This window comes from Dysidea avara, chromosome 9, assembly GCF_963678975.1.
Source record: "Dysidea avara chromosome 9, odDysAvar1.4, whole genome shotgun sequence".
NCBI lineage: Eukaryota > Metazoa > Porifera > Demospongiae > Dictyoceratida > Dysideidae > Dysidea > Dysidea avara.
Genome location: NC_089280.1, coordinates 36435820 through 36446850, shown reverse-complemented (window position 1 = coordinate 36446850; position 11031 = coordinate 36435820).

The window sequence follows — 11031 nt, the reverse complement described above, 5'->3', positions numbered from 1 at the left end:
TTATTTTTCTTCCTCTTTTCGCACACTTACAAAAACTGCTATAAAACGCGAACGCGTTATCCGATTGCCTTGAAATTTGGCACACAGAAGGGGAGTATAAAGGCGCATCTCTGTACCAACTTTGGCTGGAATACCATAAACAGGCAAAGAGTTATGAGCGATTATGCACGAAAAATAACACCAATATGTTGTCACGCCTACAGGGTAAACCGCGTATGGGAAGAAGCTGAAAATCGGTGGGTGAATAGGTTAACTATTGAACCTCAAACCTTTTGTGGTTTGAAAGAAATCGAGCTAAAAACCAGGAAGATACAGCGAAAAAATCAACAGTGTGTAACAATTACGCAATCGAGATTAGCTAATGAAAAACGATTGCTTGCCACGCCTACCAGATAAACCGCTTGGGGTAATGCTTTGAAAATCGCTGTACAGATGGAGTTATCATCTTAGAAAGGCTCTTCAATGGTGTAGAAGAATCAGACTTAAAGCCACGGAGTTATAACACGGAATCCAACTTGGTGTAGCAAGTGCAAGATCGAGATACTCTAATAGAGCAGTCATCCTAATAGAGCAGTCACTCTGAACAGATTTCAAGAGATCAGTTAGAAATAAGTAACCTGTATAGAGATCAGCTACAAACAAATCACCCTGTAGAGAGTTCAGCTACAAACAATTCACCCTGTTCAGACATCAGTTAGAAGAAGTTTTCTTGTAGAGAGTTCAGTTACAAACAAATCACCCTGTTGAAAGATCAGCTAGAAGATGTCACCTTGTAGATAGTTCAGTTACAAAGAAACCACCATGTAGAGAATTCAGCTACAAACTAGTGACCCTGTAGATACATCAGCTAGAAGAAGTTACCTTGTAGAGAGTTCAGCTACAAAGAAACCATTCTGTAAAGAGCTCAGCTGCAAACAAATCACCTATACAGAATTCAGCTACAAACAAATCACCCTGTAGAGAGATCAGCTAGAAGAAGTTACCTTGTAGATAGTTCAGCTACAAACAAATCATCCTGTAGAGAGATCAGCTAAAAGAAGTTACCTTGTAGATAGTTCAGCTACAAACAATTCACCCTGTACAGAGCTCAGCTAGAAGAAGTTACCTTGTAGAGAGTTCAGCTACAAAGAAACCATCATGTAGAGAGTTCAGCTGCAAACAAATCACCTGTAGAGAGTTAAGCTACAAACAAATCTCCCCGTAGAGAGATCAGCTAGAAGAAGTTACCTTGTAGAGAGTTCAGCTACAAAGAAACCATCATGTAGAGAATTCAGCCGCAAACAAATCACGTGTAGAGTTCAGTTACAAACAAATCTCCCTGTAGAGAGATCAGCTAGAAGAAGTTTCCTTGTAGAGAGTTCTGCTACAAACAAATCACCCTGTAGAAAGATCAGCTAGAAGAAATCACCTTGTAGAGAGTTCAGCTTCAAAGAAACAATCATGTGAGAGTTCAGGTACAAACAAATTGTCCTGCAGAGAGATCAGCTAGAAGAAGTTACCTTGTAGAGAGTTCAGCTACAAAGAAACCATCATGTAGATAGTTCAGGTACAAACAAATCACCCTGTAGGAAGATCAGCTATAGAAGAAATCACCTTGTAGAGAGTTCAGCTACAAAGAAACCATCATGTAGAGAGTTCAGCTACAAACAAATCGGCCTGTAGAGAGATCAGCTAGAAGAAATTACCTTGTAGAGAGTTCAGCTACAAAGAAACCATCATGTAGAGAGTTCAGCTGCAAACAAATCACCTGTAGAGAGTTAAGCTACAAACAAATCTCCCCGTAGAGAGATCAGCTAGAAGAAGTCACCTTGCAGGGAGTTCAGTTACAAAGAAATAAACCATGTAGAGAGTTCAGCTGCAAACAAATCACCTGTAGAGAGTTCAGCTAGAAACAAGTTACCCTGTAGAGAAATCAGCTAGAAACAAGTCACCTTGTAGAGAGTTTAGCTAGAAGAAGTCACATTGTAGAGAATTCAGCTACAAAGAAACTACCATGTAGAGAGTTCAGCTGCAAACAAATCACCTGTAGAGAGTTCAGCTACAAACAAATCACGCTGTAGAGAGATCAGCTATAAGAAGTTACCTTGTAGATAGTTCAGCTACAAACAAATCTCCCTGTAGAGAGATCAGCTAGAAGGAATTACCTTGTAGAGAGTTCAGCTATAAAGAAACAACTATGTAGAGAGTTCAGCTGCAAAGAAATCACCCTGTAGAAAATTCTGCCTGAAACAAATTGCCCTGTAGAAAGATCAGTTAGAAGAAGTTACCTTTTAGAGAGTTTAGCTACAAAGAAACCATTCTGTAAAGAGCTCAGCTGCAAACAAATCACCTATACAGAATTCAGCTACAAACACATCACCCTGTAGAGAGATCAGCTAGAAGAAGTTACCTTGTAGATCGTTCAGCTACAAACAATTCACCCTGTAGAGAGAGCAATTAGAAGAAGTCACCTTGTAGAGTGTTCAGTTACAAAGAAACCACCATGGAGATTTCTGTAATCAATATATGTGACCGGATTTGCGAAAAGGGGTCTTCCACACACATCCAATTCCGTAAATGTTGGAGACCATAACTCAGTATTCAAGTAACATATTAACCTGAAAATGTCACCATGTATTCAGCTATAGTGGTGCTCACCACTGCCCAAATTTCAAGGCAATAGCTCTTTCCAATCTGAAGTTATCAATTGTCAAAGTTGGCAAATTGGATTTGTGTGGAAGACCCCTTTTCGCAAATCCGGTCACATATGTATTATATATATAATTTGTACATTTACTGATAAAATATTTAAAGTACATCTACTTCATCTTTTCTTCTTCCTGTAGTAAAGAAAAAAAAACATAGGTTAAAAAAGTCCCAAAGCTGGCCATAGGCCGGCTTTGGGGTATACAAATACAAAAAGAAATGAAATCTAATCCAAAACAGCCAAGCTGTAAAAAAAGTGTGCAGCCCTCAGAAAGGCTATGGTGAAAAAATATGTGAAATCCAAGGTGGCGGCCAAGAAATGGCTGTGATGGTAGGTTAATGGTAAAAATGTTAATAATGACAATTTAGGTAAATTTTGTGAAGCGGCACAAAAATTCATCTGAATTGTCGTTATTAAAATTTTTACCATTAACCTACCATCAAAGCCATTTCTTGGCCGCCACCTTGGATTTCACATCTTTTTTCACCATAGCCTTTCTGAGGGCCGCACACTTTTTTTACAGCTTGGCTGTTTTGGATTAGATAATTATTACAAGAGGAAAGTTCTACAAAATTTACAGTATTTAACCAGCAATCAAAAAATCAAATAAATAATAGTTCACAAAAACATTTGATCTAGACTCTGTCAAATCAGCCGGAAGACTGTTCCACCACACAGTTGCCTTTCCTCTAAAAAAACTTCTTTGAACAAGGTAACTTGTAGTGATAAATTGTATTATTGTATTAATGCTTTACAGTGACCAGCACTGAAGGTCTGCAACATAAATACTGGCAAAGCCACACCTAGGTGAAGCAATATCGATGGTAATACCCAAAAGCTGATCAAGAAAGGTGTGCTTAGCTTGCAATAGATTTTCTGTGGAATTTGAGTAACATAAATTATTTGAGATACACTGCCACGATATTGCTGTAGGAATTGTTGTGGAAAGTTTTATAAAGATTATGAGCCCATTACTAGCTGGTGAGGAAATCATATGAGCACATTTTGTTTAAATAACAAGGATGTATTTCAAATTTACAGGTGCAAACAGAAAATGTTTCGAAATGTGGTGAAATGAACTGTTATTGAGCTCTTAATTCTAATGGAGTACAAGCACAATCCAATAATATAATATCTATGGCTTCATCTACCCTGTCTCATAACTTGAGTGAACAATTTCATCATAATTAGTCACTTAGCCACTCTATATACTACTAGTCTGGGCAAAGTTACTAAAGCATGAAATTCAATTGTATGTTTTGTGCCATTGTGGCTATGTCATTTGGTCTGGAGCTCTTCATTACAATACTTGTCCATTTTGTGCTGCAGGCACTTCCCACCCCACTATCCCACCCCTTTGAACTGATGATTTCCAAAGTACAGTTAGTTAACTTCAATCACATAATAGTTACCTACTGGTTTATGCATTGTATAGTCACCAGAAAGTGTTTGATTTCTCTTATTCATAGGAAGAAAAGCTAAATTAAGATGAAATAAGCAAGTTGATCAGTAAAGAAAATGAAGGGGAAAGCTTCAGGGTAGTACCTGGGAATATAGCTAATGCCACCACATTAATACATGCAAGTTATTCCAACACAATGACAAAACACTCTAATTATTATTATTTTTTTTAAATTTCTCCCGGGCTGGATATACTGCCCTTGCCTACCACCCCCAGCACCAAGGAGCAAGTGTGCTGGACAACTGAAAGGGGGGACTCTAATAGAACGCTCACATATTACACGGTGGTTACTTATGAAACACTCTAATAGAACGTTCACATGAAATGAGCAATAGATTCTCACCTGGGCCCCTCTAGCGATGTACTACTGAACCAACTCGTTGTGGTTACTTGTAGCCAGCTCAACACTTGCCTTCAGGGCAGGCAAGGTATAATCGTTTATGTGATAGTCCGCGGCAGCTTGCGCGTGAAGATAAATGTAACAGACCTCTGTAGTAACATATGTTTAATTATATACTTTTGTACAATTAACACTTTGGATGTTAAGTAGTTACGTTAAGGTTTCCTTTTGTTGTACAAGTCAGTCTGTGTTAAGAATAATACTGGTGGTAGCTAAGTATAATTGTTCTCGACAAAGTCACAGCGTTACATTGGCGTAGTCGGCAGGATTGGTCATCGCCGCCACTCTGAACCCAAGGAGAGAAAGCTGTTGTACCGTGGCCACCCTTAACGGTACCTGATAAGGTGGAGTCTAATTGAACCGGGACACTGTTGTGTTGCTTAAACATTTTCAGAGCTGAGGAGCACCGCCCCACAAGCCTGACCGGAGAGGCACTGATTCTGGAATGTCCGACGAGAACCCGGTGGAGCGAGGACCAGTACGTCAAGTGACAACTCAAAGGCCAGTGATTCTTCCTGATGTGTTTTCTGGGGAAGGGGAATTTAGCGACTGGGTCCAGCACTTTGATAATGTAGCCATACTCAACGGGTGGGACGAGGTACAGAAGACACTTTGGTTGCACGTGCGATTGACTGGTAAAGCTCACGTGGCGCTTACTCGAATTAAGGCCACAGGGTACAAACACACTATAGAGGCGCTTCGAGAACGCTTTGAGCCGTCAGTAACCAAGAATCTGTACAAAGCTGAGTTACACTCTCGTGAGAGGCAAGAGGGCGAGAGCTGGGGTGATTTTGCTGACGCACTGTCTGTGCTAGCAGACAAGGCTTATCCAGACTTGGAAGAAGCAACTAGGGAACACATCGCACTCAATAGATACCTCGACCAACTGGACAACTCCCAGGTGGCGTTTGGCGTGAGACAAAAACGCCCCTCAACGATGGTGGCAGCACTTGCAGCTACTCTGGAACTCGAGTCGTATTTGATACAGTGCAGCGCTCAAGGTGATGGCGCGGGTGTGCAACCCGGAACGACTCAAGGGAACGCTGTAGCATCCGTTGAACCGGACCTGACATTGATGATAGAAAATTTGTTGGAGAAGCTAAGCAGACTGGAGAAGAAAGTGGAAGATGCAGAAAGTAGTCGATATCAACCACGGAGACAAAGAAAGAGAAGGAGGCAGTCCCAAGCAATTATGTGCCATGTCTGTAAGCAACCAGGGCATTATGCTCGGGGATGTGCTAGCAGTATACCTGTGGACCCAGAAAATAAGGCAATGACTACAAGTGAGATGCAGACACAAAGGAACAAGGATGCTAGCAATGCTGACTCCACAGTAGATAATGATGTCACACCCACAATTTCTATTAATAGTGTATCTAAATATTCCGTGCCTGCGCATGTGTATGGCCATCAGGTATCATTCCTGATTGATACGGGAGCAGCTGTGTCCCTCATAAGTAGTGAGGTGTGGGATCGAATCAAGCCGAGTAATTCTCCCAAGTTAAACCATGCTAGTATGCGGCTGGTTGGTGTAGATGGCTCACCAATGCGAGTACAGGGATCTGTGATGGTCAATCTACAGCTGTTAGGGCAGATTTTCCAACAGGAGGTGATTGTAGCTGATGCATTAACATCAGAGGGTATACTAGGGCTAAACTTTCTTGAGGCTCATGAATGTGTTTTGGACCTTGGTCATGGTGAGTTGCGCACTCGTACTATTAAAATACCCTTGTGTGCTCTTACATTACCTGGCCCATCGGTCACACAAGTTGATGTCACCGTGCAAGACACCATTACTATTGGGGCTCTTAGTGAAATTGAAGTAATGGGGATGATGCCAGTCACCTGTCAGGGGAATTGGATTGTGGAGAATAAGAAGTCTAAGAAAGCAGAAGTACTTGTTGCTAGTGCTGTTGTGATACCACGAAAAGGGTTTGTTCCTATGCGTATGCTTAACATGGAGCCCCACCCCGTCACTGTACATAAAGGGACTAAAGTTGCAGATGCCACAGCGATAGAGCCATTGGATGAGGTATCGGGGGTAACCAAATCTGATGTCCTGATGCAGCAGGGAGATTGGGAAGCTATCTTGAGCAGTATTTTGGATACAATGCCAAATAGTTTAACTGAACACCAGCTGAGACAATTCAGTGCACTGCTCACCTCATATGCTCACCTGTTTGCCCTGAAACCAGATGACTTGGGTAGGACAAATGTGCTTAACCATCGAATTGAGACCACAGGAAATCCAGTCCGGCAAGCTGTGAGGAGGGTACCGCTACCTCAAAGGGATGAGATAAAGAAAATGATAGCAGAGATGCAAGAAAAGGAAATTATCGCACCATCTAAGAGTCCGTGGGCATCACCAATCATTTTAGTGCCAAAGAAAGATGGTTCTTTGCGGTTTTGTGTTGATTACCGGAAGGTTAACGAAATAACACATAAGGATGCTTACCCAATTCCAAGGATAGACGACACCCTGGATACTTTAGCTGGTTCAAAATGTTTTTCTACATTGGACTTGAAGAGTGGGTACTGGCAAGTAGAGGTAGATGAGAAGCACCGGGAGAAAACTGCCTTTTGTACCCATGAAGGTCTATTTCACTTTAATGTTATGCCGTTTGGGCTGTGTAATGCCCCAGCAACCTTTCAAAGGTTAATGGATATGGTATTGTCAGGGTTACAATGGAGCAGTTGCATTGTCTATATAGATGATATTATTATTGTAGGGAAAACATTTGAGGCACATCTGAGCAACCTTAGGCAAGTCTTTGAACGATTAGACAGAGCAGGACTAAAATTACAACCCCACAAGTGCCAGTTCATGCAACCTAAAGTGCAATTCTTGGGACATGTTGTTTCGGCAGATGGGATCTTACCTGATCCAGACAAAACATGTCGTGTACGAGAATGGCCTATACCTACTACCATTAAAGAAACACAACAATTTCTAGGCTTAGCCAGCCATTATAGAAGATTTATCAAAAACTTTGCTTCAGTAGCTTCACCATTGCACAAGCTTACAGAGAAGAAGTCTGAATTCAAATGGACTACCCAGTGCCAGGAAGCCTTTGATTGCTTAAAGACTCGCTTAGTTTCTGCACCTATACTTGCTTTACCAGACTGGTCACAGCCTTTCATTTTGGACACTGATGCCAGTGACATGGGCATTGGAGCAGTGTTATCCCAGATCCAAGAGGGCAGAGAGTGTGCTGTTGCATATGCCAGCAGAAGCTTGACTAAGGCTGAGCGCAATTACTACGTGACGAGAAGAGAACTATTGGCTGTGGTGACCTTTCTTCAGCACTTCCGCCCTTACCTTCTAGGATCACATTTCACAATTCGGACTGACCATGGTGCCTTGGCGTGGTTACAGAAGTTTAAAGACCCAGAAGGCCAAGTTGCACGCTGGGTACAGAAGCTACAAGAGTATCACTTCACAGTTAAGCATAGGCCAGGTAAAAGTCACAACAATGCTGATGCCATGTCAAGAATCCCTTGTAAACAATGTGGAATCATTCCAGCTGATGAGGCTCTTGCACTAGCAGCAGTAGTCCCTACTGATCTGGCTTCACTGAGTGCTCACTCCCAAGAGGAACTTCGAACTGCCCAGATAGATGATCCCCGTATTTCATCAGTACTGGCTGCTAAGGAAACTAATCAGAAACCGGCTGTTCTGAGCAATAACAGTCCCGAGGACCGCAGACTCTGGCAGTTGTGGGACCAGTTGATAGTCATCAACGGAGTGTTGTATAGGCAGTTCTCTGAACCTCAGAGGGATCAGAAGTGGCTACAGTTTGTAGTCCCTAAGAATCATCGGTCAGACATTCTGGCATCACTGCATGATGGAGTAGCAGGTGGTCACCTGGGACAGGAGAAGACCTTTGGAAGGGTTAAAGAACGTTTTTATTGGCCTGGATATTGGAATGACACTTGCAGCTGGTGTCAAACCTGTGCAAGTTGTGCTACTAGGAAATCACCTCCTGTTTCCAAACGAGCGCCACTAGGTACAATAACAGCAAGCTATCCTATGCAAGTTATGGCCATGGATATCTTGGGACCATTCCCTGAGAGCCAAGCTGGCAACAGTTACATACTGGTTGTGGCTGATTATTTTAGTAGATGGATGGAGGCTTTTGCAATCCCGAATCAAGAGGCTAAGACTGTTGCCATTCGCCTGGTAGATGAGGTGTTCATGCGTTTTGGAGTACCTAGCCAGCTTCACTCAGATCAGGGGAAACAGTTTGAGTCACAGCTGATGTCAGAGGTATGCAAGCTTTTAGGTATTCAAAAGAGTAGAACTTCCCCATACCATCCACAATGTGATGGCATGGTGGAGAGATTTAACAGGACACTACTAAACATGTTAGCTACCCACTGCAAAGACAATCCGTGGGATTGGGAAAATCACATTCGCAAGGTATGCTTTGCTTATAACACCAGTACTCATGCCTCGACCAGTTATGCACCATTTTATTTAATGTATGGCCGTCAGGCAGTTCTACCCATAGACATCCTATATGGCACTGCAATAGATAACAAGACACAATCCATCAATGAATATGCAGCAGACCTTGAGAAGCAACTGACAGCTGCATTTGAAGTAGCAAAGAAGACTGCTGGAGTGCAGCATCAAAGGCAGAAAGCATATTATGACCAGAGGGCAAATGGTTCACCGTTTAAGACTGGTGACATGGTATGGGTGTTAAACCCAAAAGTCCCAAAGAACAGTAGTAGGAAGCTTTTCCACCCTTGGACTGGACCTTTCAAAGTCATGAAAAAGCTGTCCGAGTGCACCTATAGAGTACAGTGTCAAAGGGGACGGAGGCAGCGACAGGTGGTGCATTTTAACCGATTAAAGCCATGTCCACAGGACATTCGACTAGATGGTGACTTGCCTTCCACTTCTGCCAGTAGTGATCAACCGGCCGCAGCAAGTGAGGAACATGTACCTACCCCTCGAGCTCCACCTGTGGGAACAGATTTGGAGTTGGTAGATTATGATGATGAATGCTACCCCAGTGATCAACCTACATCAAGACAACCTACAAATGTTGGAACTGATCAACCCCCAAGTGAGACAAGACGTTACCCAACCAGACAGCACCGGCCTCCTGTGAGACTGCAGGATTATGTGAGAACGTGAAGATGGGACATCTTCTTAGTGGAGGGGGATAGTGTAACAGACCTCTGTAGTAACATATGTTTAATTATATACTTTTGTACAATTAACACTTTGGATGTTAAGTAGTTATGTTAAGGTTTCCTTTTGTTGTACAAGTCAGTCTGTGTTAAGAATAATACTGGTGGTAGCTAAGTATAATTGTTCTCGACAAAGTCACAGCGTTACATAAACAAAAAGAAGCGATGCAGCTACGCCAGCGTTAAAGTCTTATATAATGACAATTAAGCGCACATAGCGCTTATTGTAAAAGGGCAGGATGGTTGTTACCTTCCAGCTGCTTTTTAGTCGTTGCTAGGATGTGTAAAGTTCGAGGTAAAGTTGACAGTTGAAATTGTGTTGAGTCGGTAGAATAGACTAGGCTAACTCAGTTTTGGTTGAAAGCTAGTAACAAGGCCAGTAAGAATAAAGTTTTCCAATAGGTGCTATTTTAGAAAGCTTTTTGGCTGGAACTTTTTCAAAATTTAGTTGAAGCTGCCAGCGCGCCTGACAGCTGACCCCCTGGCGCCGCAAGGCTGAAGTAGCTATGGCTTTAGCTTACGAAACTGGCATAGAAAACTAAATTAGGATGCGGAACAACTGTTGTATTCTCAGCTATGGTTGTTTTATTACTAGTGCCTAGCAGAATGCCTTGTTACTAGCTAGCTGGCCACTGAGTAGTTAGAGTAATAACTTGGGCTACTAGCTAGGTCTATTAGCTAGTCATGATAGTGTGTTACTAGTTGAATACTAATTTGTTACCTAGTTAGTTAGTGTAGCTTAATAGTCAGTTAGTTTACTGACCTGTTAGCTAGTTAGTGTATTAGGTAGGCTATTATGTTGTTGTTTGGTGTTGTTGTTAACCTGCAGCTGGAGCAGCTATAAAGTGAGTGATAAATTGTGTAGTGTAGACTCAGAGGTGGAGACTGAGCACTGTTTTGGAAAATGTTTGCTTTCCGGGGAAAAAAATTGCAGCTCTGGCTTTGTTGTCAACTAAAAATTGTTGACTTTTTCTGAGAATTAACCGCTAGCTAAACCACTTTGTGAGCTAACAACCTTTTTTTTGTAAATTTTAGGTTTTCACTATAAATGCTAAATATCCGGAGAACTGCACAACTGAATCCTTTTCGCATAAAAATCCTAATTTGCATTTTCTTGTATACCCTTAATATCCGGGCATCACTTCAGCCGGTGCATGAAGTGATGCTAGTAAAGTATTAAAATGACTGACCTCCAAGCTGTGTAGCTAACTGACCAATCTAGCTATGGCTGGAGTTGGTGTAGTGTTGCCTAAACTGCAGCAGCCGGCTCCATTCTGCTCT